Below are 20,736 nucleotides of genomic sequence, written 5' to 3' on the forward strand. Positions count from 1 at the left end.
AAAATTAAGATAGAATGTTCATAATTTTCTAAGGAAGAAATGACTGAATGATATATTTCAATAAGTTGATGTGTTGTGGAGTGATTTGGTAGGAATCCAGACTGATACTTATAAATAAGGTCGTTTTCGATTAAAAAATTGTAGATATGCTTATATACTACACGCTCAAAAAGTTTACCAATACAACTTAACAGCGAAATAGGTCTGTAATTGGAGACAATGCTTGCATCATTGGCCTTAAATATAAGCATGACATGAGCAATTTTCCAGCTCTCAGGAAATATACAACATGACAAAGAATAATTGAATATAAAAGAAAGAGGTATAGAAATTTCACTTGAGAGTAATTGTAGCATTCTGTGGCTAATACCGTCAGGACCTGACGCTTTTTTAACATCTAGTATTTTTATAATGTCTTCAACTTCACTGGAAACTATATGTATTTCTGATAAAATAGAATCTGTCCTCTTTTCAAAAAAGGGTAATTCTTTATCTATGACATTTTCTGACTGAGTATACACAGAGCTAAAATAATTGTTCAACAGTTCACATTTCCTATTGTTGTCATATATAATTTCATTTGTAGTACTATCAAATAGGGGAGATATATCTGTGTTTTTTTTACCTCTGATAAGGTTTCCCAGAAGTTTCCAATACACTTTTGGGTTGTTATTACTATTGTCTATAACTGTGTTAATGTTTTCATAAAATATTTTTATTGATTCTAGAGAACTTACCTGATATTGAAGTTCAAACCCTAATTAACGTAAAAATAATAGTATTATTTTTAGTAGTAAACTGATGAAAAATGTATTAATGTTCACGTCCATATCGATTATTACAAAAGGTGGTATCCTGATAAGCTCTGGAGAAAACATCAATTTAATAGCGTCTACCGAAAATACCACGTGACTTTCCGCCATATTTCATACGTTGGTTTGCGGTAGGACAGTCGTCCGAAGGTTGTCAAGGCATAGATGAATTTAGAAGCTATCGAGTATGTAGCATTTCTTGACGAATTTCGTATTTTGAATGTTCTGTTCCCCATAATAAAGGTTTCAAATGTTTCGTTCATTACCATATTGTCGTGTATACACATAATAATACTGGTCATGCAGAGTCAAATTTATTGTAATTTTCAATACACATGTACATGTATATGTTAGTAATTCCGGAACTCCCTACCGGATTCCGGATTCTTCTGTACATACGTTATAGTTATTGTTGTTACTTCCGGTGAAGAATAAAAATGATGAAGGATGAACTTGTTTGTCTGCTCTGCCTCTGATTTTAAAACAACCATCAACGTTCCACTCACTGCCAAGCGAGTTAAACCATTCCCCCTCAAACGTTGATGCGACAATACTTATATAGGTCAAACTCATGTTGTATAATGTACTTATAATCTTACATTTACACATAATAAAATCGTAACAGGAAGCCTTAAAGATTTAGGAATCTGTAACACACAAAATATTTCGTTGATTTATGATGCAAAAAAAAAAAAATCTTTAAAAATCTCCTTCTTTGCCTTCCATGCCATTAAAACTATCTGCGTATACCTTAATTATTACATTTCACATACCGTCTCTTCAATTCTTACACCATTTTTGTACATTTCACGGAATCGAAATTCCGCCTCAGCAACCTCTCATAGTACTTTCCTAGTAAGTTGCTGTTTCATCTCTCTAAGACTTGTCTATGTACTCATTTTTTCTCGTGGCTAACTTATTGTGTTATGTTAAAACGTGACATCCAAAGAAATGCCTTTCTTGTGGAATACAGAATAAGTATGTATGGTGGAAAAGAGGCTAATCAGTGTGGTTGACCGAAACAATACTTATAATTGTTAATGAATTTACTATATCAGTGTATGACGTGTGCAACAATGTGAATGTGCTAGAAAATAAAGTTATAATCAGCTATAACTAATATCACACCACGAAATAATAGATTTTCAAAAACGTTTATTGAAAATGAACAAGAGGCTGTATATATATAACAAGCAAAATTCATCACAATTTCAAAAATGTCTCAATTAGAAAAATGAAGAAGAACATGAAAATCGGCATTGGATTCTCGTAATTAAATTACACATTGATAAATAAATGAAATTAACAAATGTAAACTGTAATAATTCTTTACAGATTTCTCGACCAATCGGAGTTCCCGTTACATGCTCTTAGACATCAGTTATTGATCCACAGTTAGTGCTTTAAACTCTCTTGATATGATATCTATAGTCGATTTGAAGTCTAGAGATTTGCAGACAAACGCCATATTGCACAATAGACAGTTGAATATTTAGGTGGTCTGGTTGCACAGAGGTAACACAATTGCCTTTCACCTAGGCGGCCGGAGTTCGATTCGACGTCGGAAGTGAAATGGTTTGGGGGTTACGTGCTTGACCACATGAGTTTTTGCCGGGAACTCCGGTTTCTCCTACTGTAAGACCCCTCGCTCGCGTCCGTCAGGGCCAACTAGGTTTTTTCTTTAGTTCGGTCACAGGGAATATATTAAGTGTGACCTCGACTCACTTGATAGTTTTAATACTAACTGTTAGTATGATTTAACTAATCAAACAAAAATCTTTGACGTCCAATGAACTTTAAAGAATTCCCATACAGAAATTCGCCACTCCGAAAGTCTATAACTGTTTGGCTTATCCTGGTCCGAGTGTAGTACTGGTTGCACCTGAAACAACATGGAATTACATTTACATTTGAAAACACACATATATAGGAACTTAAATAAGTTTTCATCTCATATGAGATTGATGAAACGAGTCTTAGACGTCTTAGAAAACGTCGAAACGGATTTCTGTAAATCCCATGAAATGAAAACAAAGTCAAAATGACTTGTTGCTCCATTTACAATGTAGGGTATTGTCCATATTATGACGTCACAACGTATTTCCGACTGGCACAGTCCGTGAAATACGCTCAAGGGTCTTTTACACTGACGCCATATGCAAATCTATAACACGGGGCGAATTCACTGGAAATTAAACAGGCCGATGGTGTGATACCAGAATAAGTATGATATCATATTTCATTGACTTATAAAGAGGGTCCTTAATTTCTTTATAATATTTCGATTATCCATGACAGATAATGCTGATTTCGAGGACGTAAAAAATACAACTGGGTCCTGAATTATAAATATCTTCTATAATTATTATTCATATGGAATTTATTTATTTGCGTACTTTATGGAGTAACCGATGATGAAGAGGGTGCTTTTTTTAAACTAACTTAAAAACATATTATCTCAAATTGGCCTTCTACTACATCCATGTTGCCGCCTTTTGAAGACTTCACTTTATAAAGAAATGAAATTGGTTTCAAGATGCATGAGCAGATTATGCTTCCTTTGTCAAAATTTGATAACCATTCGAAAACAAATGTTCTTGTCTTTTCTGTCTGTCAATCAGATATTGATCAACATCACATGGTTCTAACGTATATTAACTGTATCCTCTATATTATATATATATAGTAACACAAATGACGAAGGAAGACCAATTTTTGACTCGTGCCCTGACCGGGCCTCGAACTCACGATCTACGGCACCCAATCGCCTAGCCAGAAATACCCGCAGCTTATACCGCTGCGCCATATCGACGTTCTTAAAAAAGAACGATTCAATGACGCAGTGATGGTCGGCCCGATACCCTGACATGATCATTGTGAAATTCGTCTATTAGTTGATATGAATACCTGGATCGCAATATATTTACATACATGGATACGAATTTTAACTGATTTATATAGGCGTATACAAGGCAATAGCTAATAGTCTGTGACTTCACGCTTAAATAACACTTATTTTTGTTATTTCTTTTTACAAGTCTACTTACCTTACAGTTTTCTTTTCGCAGGTTATAGTTGCCAAATGACCTTCGATTATGAAAATAAACCAAATTAGTTTTGACATGTTTTATATAAGCTAAAATGTTAATAATGATTTCATATGTTAAACTTACTAAACTACATATGTATTCCTAAGTCAATATTCAGAACTTGGCATTGTATATTGTTGACATCATTTATGCACCATAATTTGTAGTATATCCTAATGTAGCAACATTCATCTTACTCTTAGCTCTCTAGATATGTTTTCTTCCTTCCATTCGTCTTTGTTTATCTTTCTTTATAATAATTATAAGTATACTTTGTCGCTATCAAAATTTTCGTAATATATATTTACGAACAGCGCGTTTATAAGTTGTTAAAAACTTGTGTCCAATCCAAATGTGTCCAAACAATATGTTCAAATCAAATCAGCTCGGCACTTCCGCATTATTTTTTTTACTGTTATATGATTTAAGATTTATTATCATCTAGATCAAATGAATAATATACGTACTGAATTTCTATAAACCGAAATCAAAATAAACTGTTATAGAGCAAAAATGTATTCCTCGGTAACAGGATATTCTGAAAAGCTAAACTAAAATAAACTTCCGTGGCAAAATGAATAATATACGTACTGCATTTCTATCAACAGAAATCAAAATAAACTGTTATAGAGCAAAAATTTATTCCGCGATAATATGTTATTCTGAAGAGCTAAACTAAAATAAACTTCCATGGCAATAGACACAGATTAAACAACATGCGTTAATGAGATGGAAATTATACTTTCACTTTAGTAATATTATGTCAGCTAGATATCTATAACACGTGCTTTTTTGTAACTTTCTTTTCTTATACTTACTTTTGTACCTTGGTATTTCGTCCACGGTGTTATCTGTTGCATGTTTTTTTGGGTTTTTTTTTTGTTGTCGGCAAACTAAACAAAGCCTTTGGATTCATTAGTACATGTATATATCAACAATATTAACCATGACACAGTAGATATAAATAGCATTATAATGTATAAAAAATGTTAAGATAAAAAAGATCCATTGCACCTGTATCGCTCAACTGCTCGAATAAGACTAATGCTTGTAAACCAACAGTGCACAACTGTCACGGCGCTTAGGAGTTCTATCAATAAACCATGACTGTGAAATGACACTATCAGTGAATTGATTATTCAATGTAACTGCGTATTATGAAGTGAATGATACAGTTCAATAGCGTTCAAAAAATTTACAAACGGAACGAGAAAATCACGATGACGAAGGAAAGAAGACAGAGTCAGACGAAGGACAGAACGACACAGATAGACGAAAGACAGAACGACAATGATAGACGAACGACAGAGTTATACGAAGGACAGAACGACAGAGTTAGACGAAAGACAGAACGACATAGTTAGACGAAAGTCAGAACGACAGAGATAGACGAAAGACAGAACGACAGAGTTAGACGAAAGACATAACGAAAGAGTTAGACGAAAGATAGAACGACAGAGTTAGACGAAATACAGAACGACAGAGTTAGAGGAAAGACAGAACGACAGAGTTAGACGAAAGACAGAACGACAGAGTTAGACGAAAGACATAACGAAAGAGGTAGACGAAAGACATAACGAAAGAGGTAGACGAAAGACAGAACGACATAGACGAAATACAGAACGACAGATTTAGAGGAAATACAGAACGACAGAGTTAGACGAAGGACAGAACGACAGAGATAGACGAAAGACAGAACGACAGAGTTAGACGAAAGACAGAACGACAGAGTTAGACAGGAAGATTATTGACGATGGACTCAGCTTCATGGGACACACAATCAAACACGTCATGCCTAATAACATCATAATATCGTATATAAAACCTAAACAGAATTGGTAAAAACATAGAAATATCATAATAATGCAAAATGTACAAGACATTATTGATTTCACGAAAGAAGAATATAGAAAGTTATAGTCACAACAAAGCTTGTAAGACAGGATGAACGCGCTCGTAAGGATAATGATAGCTCGCGCTGGAATTCCATGGCTTTTGCCTTACAGTTTATCAAAGATGGTTTCACGTTTCAGAGCCTTAGTCAATAGGGGAATGTTATTGAATTTAATGAATCAATTAACATTTTGTATGTGCTTTTATATGTTATATTTATAAAAAAAAAAAATGTAGATAAGATACTGCGGGTTATTGGGTAAACCATCTCCTGGGAATGGATTTATTTTCTACCCGTTAAACGGTTGGTCCTATCTTACACACATGTAGAAGACACATTTATAACATAGTTGTAAAGAAATCATTTTCAAATCATGTAAAAATACAAAAATCTAAAATACAGTCAATCACCAACCAAGGGAGTTAACTCTTACATAAACAAACAACAATATACAATCGATTTCTAAATAAAAACACTATCCAAGGGAGTTAACTCGTGCATAAACACACAACATTAAACAATCGATTTCTAAATATTTTCAAAAGCAAAGTCATAAATTAACAATGATAGGTTATAAACACGTGCCACACTTACACGTATCGATTAGATACATGTATAAAAAGAACATTATATATAAATACACGTGTCACATTAAAAATATTGGATTATACAGAGCATTAAAAAATTAAATACTGATGTAATAGATGCATGCAGTGAAATCAAAATGATGGACTATATATATTAATTGAAATAACAGTTTTAGACTAGATGCACGTATCATGGTAACAAGGATGGACTAAATACGCGTATCACGGTTACAAGGACGGACTAGATACATGTATCACGGTTACAAGGACGGACTAGATACACATACACATTTTATCACGGTTACAAGGACGGTCTAGATATACGTATCACAGTTACAAGGACGGACTAGATACACGTATCACGGTTACACGGACGGACTGGATACACGTATCATGGTTACAAGGACGGACTAGATACACGTATAACTGTAACAAGGACGGACTAGATACAAGTACCATGGTTACAAGGACGGACTAGATACACGTATAACTGTAACAAGGACGGACTAGATACACGTATCACGGTTACAAGGACGGACTATATACACGTATCATGGTTACAAGGACGGACTAGATACACGTATAACTGTAACAAGGACGGACTAGATATACGTATCACGGTTACAAGGACGGACTAGATACACATATAACTGTAACAAGGACGGACTAGATACACGTATCATGGTTACAAGGACGGACTAGATACACGTATCACGGTTACAAGGACGGACTAGATACACGTATAACTGTAACAAGGACGGACTAGATACACGTATCATGGATACAAGGACGGACTAGATACACGTATCACGGTTACACGGACGGACTAGATACACGTATCACGGTTACAAGGACGGACTAGATACATGTATCACGGTTACAAGGACGGACTAGATACATGTATCACGGTTACACGGACGGACTAGATACACGTGGCACGGTTACAAGGACGGACTAGATACAGGTATCATGGTTACAAGGACGGACTAGATACACGTATCACGGTTACAAGGACGGACAAGATACAGGTATCCCGGTTACAAGGACGGACTAGATACACGTATCATGGTTACAAGGACGGACTAGATACACGTATCATGGTTACAAGAACGAACTAGATACACGTATCATGGTTACAAGGACGGACTAGATACATGTATCATGGTTACAAGGACGGACTAGATACACGTATCACGGTTAAAAGGACGGACTATATACACGTATCACCGTAACAAGGACGGACTAGATACACGTATCACGGTTACAAGGACGGACTAGATACACGTATCACGGTTACAAGGACGGACTAGATACATGTAACATGGATACAAGGACGGACTAGATACATGTAACATGGATACAAGGACGGACTAGATACATGTAACATGGTTACAAGGATGGACTAGATACATGTATCATGGTTACAAGGACGGACTAGATACACGTATCACGGTTACAAGGACGGACTAGATACACGTACCATGGTTACAAGGACGGACTAGATACACGTACCATGGTTACAAGGACGGACTAGATACACGTATCATGGTTACAAGGACGGACTAGATACATGTATCACGGTTACAAGGACGGACTAGATACACGTATCACGGTTACAAGGACGGACTAGATACACGTATCACGGTTCCAAAAATTAAGGACGGACTAGATACATGTATCATGGTTACAAGGACGGACTAGATACATGTAACATGGATACAAGGACGGACTAGATACATGTAACATGGTTACAAGGATGGACTAGATACATGTATCACGGTTACAAGGACGGACTAGATACACGTATCACGGTTACAAGGACGGACTAGATGCATGTATCACGGTTACAAGGACGGACTAGATACAGGTATCAGGGTTACAAGGATGGACTAGATACATGTATCATGGTTACAAGGACGGACTAGATACACGTATCACGGTTACAAGGACGGACTAGATACACGTATCACGGTTACAAGGATGGACTAGATACATGTATCACGGTTACAAGGACGGACTAGATACACGTATCATGGTTACAAGGACGGACTAGATACACGTATTATGGTTACAAGGACGGACTAGATACACGTATCATGGTTACAAGGACGGACTAGATACACGTATCACGGTTACAAGGACGGACTAGATACACGTACCATGGTTACAAGGATGGACTAGATACAGGTATCCCGGTTACAAGGACGGACTAGATACACATATCACAGTTACAAGGAAGGACTAGATAAACGTATCCCGGTTACAAGGACGGACTATATACACGTATCATGGTTACAAGGACGGACTATACACACGTATAACTGTAACAAGGACGGACTAGATACACGTATCCCGGTTACAAGGACGGAATAGATACACGTATAACTGTAACAAGGACGGACTAGATACACGTATCACGGTTACAAGGACGGACTAGATACACGTATCACGGTTACATGGACGGACTAGATACACGTATCACGGTTACATGGACGGACTAGATACACGTATCACGGTTACAAGGACGGACTAGATACACGTATCACGGTTACATGGACGGACTAGATACACGTATCACGGTTACATGGACGGACTAGATACACGAATCACTGTAACAAGGCCGGACTAGATACACTGATCACGGTCATAAGAATTGACTACATAGGCGTATCATGCATTATACGAATGAAATAGACACTAATGACACCACGTTCGCTTCATTGGAGGATCGTTTGTCAGGAGTGTTCAGATCTGCTTTCTGTTGATCTAGGGTGTTCAGGTTCCGCTTGATTAGAGTTCTGTTTGTCTGGAATTTGCAGGTCGACGTTTTTGGTATAATGCTGATCTGGAGTGTTCAGGTCCACTTGATTGGAGTTCTGTTTGTCTGGAGTGTTCAGGTTCGCTTGATCGGAGTTCTATTTGTCTGGAGTGTTCAGGTTCGCTTGACTGGAGTTCTGCTTGTCTTGAGTGTTCAGGTCCGCTTGATTGGAGTTCTATTTGTCTTGAGTGTTCAGGTCCGCTTGATTGGATTAATGCTTTTCTGGAGTGTTGAGATTCCGCTTGATTTTTGTTCTGTTTGTCAGGAGTGTTTAGGTCATCTTGACCGGAGTCTCTGAGGCGCGAGATGAACTGCTTGAACTCTCGTGTTAGTCTGCCCATATCCAGAAGTATGACCAACCCGGGAATCACACATAGAATCAAAGCGGCTACATAACCGATGTTGGCAGCGGATTGTCGGTCGTCGGAGGCACTCGTCAGTTTACGCTTGTACAAAGACAGCTTTTTGGGGTTGACACGAAGCTGCTCTTTTAATTTTCTGATGCTCTCTTCCATCTCCGCTTGGATTACCGAGGTGCTTTGTATACAAGGGCATTCGGTGCATGACGCTGATGCTGTTTCTGAAACTAGAAATACATTTTATTCATTAATTAGTGTGTACACAATGGTCATTACACAAAGTTTCCGTTGTCTTTAATGAGAGTCTTTTATTTCTTTCCCAAAGTCGATTTTACAAAAAAAAACAATAGTGAACATTCATTTACAAATGAACGAAGCACTCTTTTGTTTAAACGCTTAATAATATCAAGTAATTACAGTAGATATTAGTTTTGTTTGTTCTGTGTATGCATTGTATTTTACATCTGATCACTTCGAACAGAAACTTTAAACGTAAGATTTACCGTCCAACTTGTTTCAACGAAACTTTATTGTTGGCGAGTTATTTTTAATTGTGTACACTAGCAAATTTAGGTCAATTTTAAATGGAAATGTTAAGGTCAAAATAGGCTGACGAGGGCGGAATAGCCGACTCCTGTCAAGAGACTGACCTGAAATTGATCTGATGTTGACCTGAATTTGACCTGAAATTGACATACAATGTAATTGTTTTTCATGTAAAATTGGCATAGGTATTTCACCTGAATTCATATTAAAAAAATTAATGTCGATTGGACCTGCAATCGAGCTCAAATTGACATGAAAATTTCACCTCGATTCACATAAAGTTTTTTTACATGTCAAATTGATCTGAAATAGACCTGAAAATGTTCAGATCAGTTATCGGTTAAAGTTATCTCCAGATAATTTGCATATTTACCCCTGACCTCTAAGCTTTTTGAAAACTGTTTAATTATCTTAACACATTTGACCCCAGTGACCTTGAATGTAGATCAAAGTAATGTATTTGAACAATTTTGATAGTTGTTCATCCAAGCATGCTTCTTGCCAAATATCATTACCCCGAGTTTCATGAGAAGAAGAAGATTAAAGACTTTAACACATTTGACCAATGTGTTCTTTAAAAAGGGTCAAGGTTATTCATTTGAACAATTTCGGTAGACATGCATTACAGAATACCACTGCCAAATAACATGACTGTGTGTCTCTTGTTATTAAGAAGAAGTCAGAAATGTAATGTCAATTAGTTACGGACGTAGAACGCTAAACACACGACGAAGAACAAAGGGCGATTATAAGAAGGGTATCTGAGACTAGATCTTTAGTTAATGGTATTTTACACGAATGCAATTTTCTGATATCTTTCTATCCCTACTGTAAATGCATTGCTTGCTGCTTTTTTTTTTCTTTTTTTTATTTTGTATTTTTGGTATTTTTTTCAATTTCAGTTTATTTTTTGAATGCACTATTGTTAATAATTAATTTGTAGACAATCAGCCAAGAACTATTCGAAATAGTCCGTCGTAAAAAAAACCGACAGAAAAACAGTTCTAGGTATTTGAACTCTTCGTTAATATATCAACAATATAACAATCGAGTTATCTAATATGTGATGCTCTTATGTCGGTATTAAATATTATGATAATTAAAACCAAGAACTGACCTGTCGGAAGTGACGTTTTCTCCAGACTCACGGAAGTGACGACACTCGGAAGAGGAGGTGTCGACTCGGACGACGTTTTTGCGGCCGGCACTGATTCCGGGCTGCTAGGTTCTAGGTAGCTAGAGACCATCAGTGTACTTGTAGATGTGCTGGCTACCGTTGCAGTTGTACCACTGAATGTCTTTGTCGGTGTAATAATGGGTATCTTTGTCGGTGTAATACTGGATATCTTCGTCGGTGTAATACTGGATACCTCCGTTGGTGTAATACTGGATATCTCTGTCGGTGTAATACTGGATATCTCTGTCGGTGTAATACTGGATATCCTTGTCGGTGTAATAATTGGTGCCTTCGTCAGAGTAATAATGGGGGTCTCGTGAGAAGGTACAGCCACAGAACTAGGACACACTTGTTGGAGATCGCTTATGCCGGCTGTGACGACAGATGGGACTGTAGTTCTAATCATATCTGAATACAAATATGTCAGTTTACTGTAGAGTAACCATACTGGGATTTTCAAACACTTCTACAGCAAATTGCCAATGTATGAACAGATATTAATATTTTAAAAAGATATCATGATGATATTTTGGTTATGATATATTAATTTCTATGAAATCAAGACGGAAAGGAAAAAAAGACTCAGAAATGCTAAACCAGATTGGCAATTCCTTGATGTCTAATTATAACATATCATTTGATCCACGGACATGGACAAACTGACGGACTAATCACAGGCTTTTGGTATTTGTACGCAAGGTTTAATTGAGTATACGGGGCGGGCGTTCGTGTCTATAATGTCCTTCCCATATACCCAGCACACTCCTCTCGATAACACTTGGTTGATTATATATTCGGGTAACCCCCACCCCACCTCCTCCGCTTTGACGCAACTATCTTGAGGACTCTCGAGTTTATGATATATCCGAGTGTCCTCCCCACATAGAATTGATATTACTTGATGTTTATACATGTGTTTAAGAGATTGTATATTTCAAAATCAAAGGCATTATTTCCTTTCTCTTACCTCTTACGTATCCGACACTACCCTTAATATAAGGTTTGCCCGAAGTATAATATGTAAATAGCGCACATGTGTCTGTTGATTTAAGTTCGATTCCAACACAGTTGTGTGTATTTAGCACACATTTATGGAAGCATTCTTGGTCGTCGGATACAGCAAACCCACCATTTGCTTTTGAACCATGAATTTGTGAAGAAGAGACGAAACATGTCTGGAAATCTGTAAAGATATAGATTATATATTCTGGATAAAAAATGACATTCTGATTTTAAAATCTATACTGTGACATCCATCAAAAATATTTTAGCGCTTCATGTTGAATTTGCCTTTGTCCAGTTGGCATTCATCAGCCCATAACTTCCAAATGAAAGCAGTTCGATGCTTATATTTACATTTGACAACGAACTTCAAGGCTATATCCAGGAATTTTACTCTGATAATGAATAAACAAATTATTATCGTCAAAGACAGAACAGCCTTTTCAGCAGCCATCTTTCGTTATCGCCGACGTTACAACTATGACGTCACTATAATAATGACGTCATAATAAAGATTTGGAAGTTTGGAAGTTATGGACTCATAACTTCCAAGTGAGCTTGGTAACGTTATATAGTGGGGCTGCAGTGTAAAAGTAAATATTAGTAAATGAATGTTAAAAACTATTACATCCGGATGTAAACAACAGTTATGCTATATTACCGACAGATTAGAACACACGGTACACAACTATTAACCCGGATGTAAACATCAGTTAAGTTATTTAACAGTTAGAATAGAACACAATGTAAACAACTATTACACCCGGATGTAAATATCATTAACTATTACGCTGATAATTATCACTATAACATGGGCATTACCTAATGTCGATTCTTGACACAAAAACGGCTGAGGTGACATGCATGACTCTGTTTTAAACTTGCTGATGTCGTCTAACAGAAAACATGCCTCCATGGATACATCATCTACGTATGTGTTATCGACAGTCCTACAATCATCCTGCCATAATGTCCTCCCACTGTAGTGATATCCGCCCAGCCATACGGCACTAAAACAACGATGTCATGTTTTCTGTCATAAGATCTCTAATCTCGGCGACAAAGGATATATATTTGTTTGGTCCTTAAATTTAACCAGGATACCCGCAAAATGACGTATGCATGGTAAACCGTACCCAGATAAACATGCTGAAATGACTTTGTCGTGTTTTATGTTATGGGATCTCTAGTCGAGCTAGCAACCAAAGTTATCTGTTTGATTTGTCTCTGAATTAACCAGGGTACCCGTAAAATTACGTGTGCGTTATGAAACGGTACCAAGATAAACATCGATTTGCGCGCATGAACAAATGAGCGGACAATCTGCGCATAAGCTGTCTGGTTCTGTCCAGTCATGTTCAGTGTCTTTGGCCTTGTGTAACCCAATACATTATGTAAAAAATACTCAATCTTTTTGCGGGCTTAAATCCTTGACAAACTCAACCATCACAATTCTGGATCAGAAATCACATACAAGGGAAAATACCAGGGTTTTGGTATAGTTGAATGAGATTCTCCAACATAATTGTACACATAACGATTCTGAGGTACGGGGGAAAATAATACCTAATTCCGAGCTCAGAGTGATCCCTGATTTTTTAGGAAAACCCCTAATTCCGAGCTCAGAGTGATCCCTGATTTTGCATATTATAAAAATTGGCTGATAATGCTTAAAATAAATATTCACCCTTTAAACATTTCGTTTCTACCCCGATTCTTCCCGATCTTGTAAATTGTCTAATCGTGAATGAAACTTGACTAGAGATTCATGTTGTGTCTGTGTACCTGTCAGGCTGTCGGTGTAACGCTTTCGTTAAAAGGTACAAAAGCAACTGTTCAATTGATCAAAAAGAACAGTAAATATTCAATAACTGTAGCTTAACCTTCATCAGTAAAGCTCGCAATACTATCACAACCAATTCCGTAACAATTTCGTAAAGATTTCCATTTCGAATTGAAGAGGAAGACAGCCGTTACAGATCTAGTCATAAGTCTGGCGGGACGTTTATATACTATATTAATAACTTTCAATGATATCGTACTGTTTTGTATAATCGTATATCGCCTTGATTATACTATTTTGTCATTCTCTGATGACAAACTTTTTAAAACAAATTATTATACTGAAAGATAAAAGTATATTTCTAGTGTTTTTTTGTTTGTTTGTTTTTTTTTTTTTTTTGTTGTTTTTTTTTTTTTTTTTTGTTGTTGTTTTTTTGTTTTTTTGTTTTTTTTTTAATGTAGCGAGTTAAAGTCCCAAACATCAACTGAAGTTCAAATAAGCGACCACGGGGATGGAGTCATTGTATAAGTATCAACACATAGTAAATCAATTACATGTAGTTGTGAGCAACCTTAAGGCGTAGTAAATTAGGGATATATTCAAATTAACTATTTCAAATAACCAGTATCAAAAGATGATAGTAATTGATAAAAAGACAAACTGTTTAACCATTCAGTTTCATCAGGGAGGCACATATAAACATCTCATTTTTATCTCATTTTATTTTTGAGTAAAGTTTGTATTCCAAAAAGAAAATAATCAAGATGTTGAATTGGTTTGGAAGCCCAAATTTACATTTAAAGTGCATGTTTAGTTGTTCCCAGTATCTATGATACAATATTTGTTTTTAATTGTACCTTGGAGGGCTGGCAAACATGCTCGTCAGGGTGTTCGTCATCAGGCTATAGATATACATTAACTGTGTAGTTTCTGAAATGTGAGCCAGGATCATATTTTCTTCCTCGCAGATCGCTTTAGCGTCAAACCAGGTTTTACTCTGGTTAAAAAACTTGTACATGCACCATTCATAATCTAAAAAAGAAAACATTTATTGTTCTCCCAGTCAATTCATTATCAATATATACCATACTCCTAAGATTGTTGTATGAATGAAAATGTAGAAATGTTAATACAGTGAAAGAACGAAAAATAGGTATTAAATCATTTGTCTATTGATGCACAACTTTGTATTTTCATTGAACTTTGTCATAGAAAAAAATAAACTAACTTATAATTGATGTTTGTTGTTTGGGGTACAATGTCATCAGAGAGATTCATTTATATTTATACGAATAGTGAAGACGTTGGTAAGTGTATAAAATGAAAATCACATACTAAAATACGAAAAAAGACGAAACATGCATACTTTAGCTCTACAAAACACAAGCATAAATCACCTATTGATACACACAATACAAACAAGCATGACCTAGTTCTTTAAAACAAAAGCACGCACGACCTAGCTCTGCACAATGTAAAACACACATGGCTTAGCTCTACCCAACAAAGCACAAATCTAGCTTAGTTGTACACATATACAAGGTGCATGTACTTGTTCAACAAAATTAAAAGCCTCTATTACCTATTTGTACACAACATTAAAATATTATCTGGATGCTAGGTTTTCTTACCCACACAACGCCTTTCTCTCGAGTAACTTTCGCTATATTCACTGCATTTTGCATCTGTAAGGAAACACAAGTATTCCAGATGAAATAAAAGGCTCGTTTTGTGTATACTGTTTATCACAAAACAAGTATTTTCCCCGTTCCAAGGAACTAATATGATATTTGGTTACACCATATATCAAAAATTGTTCTGTAAATATAACAGAAAAAACATATTTATTCATACCACAAAAGATTTTGAGGTGTTTTAAAACTACAAAGGACATTCGCCAATGAATGTTTACTGGAACGAGTACGAAATGAAAACTCTACTCGAGTAGCATGTTTAAATGGCAAAACTTTTCTTAATTTAGTTTTTCAGTAATGCTGTATTGGATAAACACTTATTTCAGCAGTGATTAGACAGTTATTAGAAGAAGTTAGATGTTATGACCAGGAAACAATGAACATTCGCTGATCGACATTCCCGTGCAGTAGCACATGATAAATACAAAGAGGTCTGTTGACATGTTTAAACAATGGAAATTGATTGATAATAGTCTGAATAGATACGTCATTATGTAATATATAGAGGATATTGAATGGTTTCCCGTTTGATATAACATATATTTCACGAGCATGACAGAATATCGATATTTTCACGACTGCGAAGCACGAGTGAAAAATATCGAAATATTCTGTCATACGAGTGAAATATATGTTATATTTAACGGGAAACCCTTCAATTTTCTGTTTATTGCATTTCATGAAATTAAAAACAAAATTAAAACATCGAAACATTGATAGTCAAAAAGGGCGAGAATCAGTAATGACGTCATCTCTTTGTGACGTTACTACACGTCAACATGACGGCGCCATTTTGAAAGGAGTGATCAGCGCAATGTTAGCGGTTCTGCTGTTATCGGAGAATCAGTGCATGAATAGCTAACGTCAAGTGAGTATTTCGTCAAAAACGGGTCAGAATATTTCAAAGATACAGCAAAATAACCAATTTATCTTTCTCCGCTTCGATTGGAAAAATTGGCAAGTTTCAACGAGGTGAATACAAAGGTCCGCTCTGACTGCTCTAAAACGCAAAAACCTATATTTTCACTGAAAAACTTATACATGTATTTTCACTGCAAAATCTTATATTTTCACTGCTCATCGCTGCAGTGAAAATATAAGTTTTATTAGTTTCATAAATCTCTATATTTCACTCGCAAAAATGCAATATATATTTATAACATGTATAAGGTATATTGATTACCTGTCATGATATCGTATATACCGTATGAGTTAAAACAAAAATAAAAGATCACTTAAGAAATAAAAAAGGAATTAATACAAAATCAATTTGCTTTGAAAGAACAACTTCTTGGTTTAAAACTTACTGTTAAGAAACATTGTTTTTCCCTTTCACAGCTAACTTTTCTGTTGACTGTGACAAATATCGTTTTATCGGAAGATATTAAAGGTACGGAAGGTATGTTGTGGAGATAGGTATCGTGCAGACTTACCACCAAGAATCAGGAAGTTTGACAACATGGCGGCCACCAAAATCAATATCCCAACACGAAAGAGGTGCATCCTGAAGATCTGGAAAAAATCAGTATGGAGATGTCTTATTGAGTTTTAATACTTTAACACACTTATTTTTATTTCTATGCTAAACCTTATTGTTATTAAACTCGTATATTGAAAGTGGTGATAGTCTTACTCGAATATGCACCGTGATTAATATCATGTTAGACATGTCACAATCACTTGTCTTTGTTGTAAAGAAGAAGCAAAGAAATTGTGTGAAAGAAAAAGACTCTTTGATTTTGGTGCCATACAGCTTGATGTACTATGAACGTTTTATAAACTGTGTGAGGATCATTGTCGAATTGTCCTATGATTACATCAGTATATATAATATGACTTATTATCTGGAAGACTCAAGTTAATAAAAACCTGATGGATTTCTTTATTTCAAAAGACCCAAGGTGCGAATTCAAATATTGATAACAATGATAGCGAAAGTAAAACAAAACATCACAAATAATTACATACAAACACTAACAAGAAAAGAGTAGCACAAATACGGTATTACAGTGACATAATAATCGAATAAAACTCACTGCCTTTACATGAGACTGAAGAGAAAGCAATGAAATATACTGCGAAGTTCACAGGCATTCCTTTTAGACAGGTTTTAGTGCACATTCAACAGTGCTTAAGTTTAGGACATTACCACTACTAGGTGAACAACTAGATGTTAAAATTGTAGAATGTTTTCTTGGAGCAAAAATACATTTAAAATAAAGGAACTATACTGCCGTGTGTTTTCAACAGAAGGCTAATTGAAATGGTTACATATATGTATATCAGAAAAAGACTGATTCTGGAAATTGCCTTAAAAAAAGTTTGTACTGATTCTAGCTGATACATATGCGGTGATCAAATCTCACTACAATACTCTGATTGACTTCTGGCTAATCATATATTCAACAACCGTATTACTGAAACTGATCAAATCCAAGCATCTGCATACTTCTGACACAATTTTTCAATATCACTGGAAAGGCATTTACTGGAGATGGTGTGATGTTCTTGTTCCTTGGGCAAATATGTATGAAACATTTTCCTTTTATTTTCAAAACGTTTGATTATGTAGTGATATAATCAAAAGAACAATAAAGATAATGAATTCGTTCAGGAACTGATTTAATACAGTAAATTTTGGACAGACCTACCGTATTCAATAATTGCATCTAGTGGTGTTAATGAGAATGAATGTCACTAATTTCAGTATTTGGTTTCAGAAGTTCAATGCAAATTCAGAATGACCTATATTTGGTTTGTGTTACACCGTCTGATCTAGGTTATTCTCCGTTGTTTTTTTGTTGTTCTTTTTTTGTTGTTCTTTTTTCAATCTTATTTATTTCATTTTTTTTTCTTTTCGGAGGAGGGGGTTAATTCCCTCACAACAGACAGGGCCATGAGCACGAGTGTCAAGGAGGCATCTCTAGAAGAAAAATTAAAGTGCAGTATGAGAGAGATCCAGGACAGAATTGAGCAGTGAAGGCTATGCGGGAATATTTGGCGTGATTTTTCTTGTCAGCAAATTAATCACAGCGGTCCTAACCTTTCATTTTGGACTGATTAGACTGGCACCGAATCATTTGGTAGAAAATTATAGCAGGAAGGAAGTCTACCAATGAAAACTAACTAATGACGCATATCTTTTTTTCCCTCTTTTTTTAATCTAAATTGCGTCAATTTAGGCATTGGTTTTAATATTTTTGACATGCGTTGCGGTATAACATGCATTAGGTGTCGTGTGTTAGCGCGAAAAAAGAACAAATCTTTAATTTCAATTCTCTTTCTCCAAAGATTTTTTTTTTTCACAATAACTAAAACAACATTCAGAAATAATTGTATTTCCTCTCAAAAGTCTGAGTGTATACCTCTGGTATTTTTTTCAAAGAGAAGAAGTAAGAAGAATCGCATCCAATATTCATTTGGGGAGTTGTCAAACTCATCCAATTAAATATGCCAAGTGAGAAAACAATAACACAAATACGTACCTTGACGGGTATACAGTTATTCCGTTAGTCGAGAGTGTGTGCGTTGACACTAGCATACGCCTCACAAGCCGTTCAAAATGCCAGGTGACGTTGCCGAATATAAAGACTTGTCCATTTAAGTCACCAAAAATTATGCATGTAATTCAAACCATTATCGAATTGTCCGCGATGATGTTCGTCACATTAAACAAAGATTTCGCCGATATTTACCGTTCAAATATGAAAGTCATTCCAAAAGCAAATGTCCTCTTACCGAAAAATAGGTTGTTCCAAATAATAATACAATACAGTATGATGGTTGCAAATCAGCCTTATCTGTGTAAATAGTCTAATAAAATCTGAAAATAACCGCTATCATGACAATACCGTTGCATCAGACTAAAACTCCTGTTCGTAGCCACCCTTTTATGTCTAATAATGACGTCAACTAACCACGTGACATAACTGCGCGATTTGCTGGAGCTAGGATATTTTAAATTGAGACACAAAGGTATGTTTCTAATCGAATAATCTATGTATAAACAGTATTAGAATAACATTGTATTAACAAAAATGTATGAAATGGCTTAACGATTTAATGATGATACCCTGCTCGATGGATATTAAATATAGGCACTTATATGACAGAAATCTATTGGATGTTTGTTCGGCTTACTCTGATTTCGAGAGCTTCACGTATTGAAATCTATATCAGGATTATACATCCTGTTCATAACGAGATATCAAGTTCTAGTGAATCCATCATGTTGAAACACAAATGTTGGGTTTCGAAATCCATCCAAACTCTGATTTCTTTCAAACGTTTCCGTATTTCAGTGCAATAAGGTACCATTTACTATACAAATCCTTGTTATTTTTAAAGTAGGATTGAAAGCACAAAAATGGCCTATAACTCCCTTTTACCATACCTAAATGTATGTCACAGGGAGATATCTTGTTTCCATCTTTCGAACACAAATCAAGTTAGATTCAATGAAACATACTTTATTTTTATCTTAAAACTATCTGTTGTCATTGTGTTATGTTATCAAATTAGGTTGACAGAAAATGGCTTTTTAAGCTTAAAAGACACACACAAAAATCAAAGAGTAAAAAAGTCTTGTTGTGGGCCAATGTATCCACTATTCCAAACAATTTTAACATCATATTCAGTTTTATTTTTCTTCTTAAATTAATAAATTAAATTCAAGAATTTGTTTGTTTCTTTTGTTTGTTTTTTACCAGAAATGTTATTCATGCAATTTACCAAAATGTCATAAAATTGCATTAAGTACTTTGAAAACATAGGATCTTGGTATAATTACAAATGATGAAAGAATTTTGTAAAATACACTACATATTCCAGGTTACTAACTCTAGACACAATTCATGTTTCCGAATTCCACTTTAAAATTTTAAGGGTAAGGAAGGCTTACTGTAAACATTATATTTTTTATTAAGCTACAAATTCTTACAGAAAGCATTGATTTTCGATTAGACCCAATATTAAT

General features: G+C 35.4%; 1 long non-coding RNA gene across 1 annotated transcript; it reads right to left on the reverse strand.

Moving 5' to 3' along the window:
• Positions 1-1,950: 1,950 nt before the first annotated feature.
• On the reverse strand, positions 1,951-9,718 carry LOC117336149. Its single transcript, XR_004534542.1, has 3 exons — positions 4,720-9,718; positions 3,860-3,899; positions 1,951-2,694 (listed from the first exon to the last, which is right to left on the reverse strand). It is a non-coding gene; the product is annotated as an uncharacterized LOC117336149 (long non-coding RNA).
• Positions 9,719-20,736: the final 11,018 nt, after the last annotated feature.

The sequence above is a fragment of the Pecten maximus genome, chromosome 10, assembly GCF_902652985.1.
Source record: "Pecten maximus chromosome 10, xPecMax1.1, whole genome shotgun sequence".
NCBI lineage: Eukaryota > Metazoa > Mollusca > Bivalvia > Pectinida > Pectinidae > Pecten > Pecten maximus.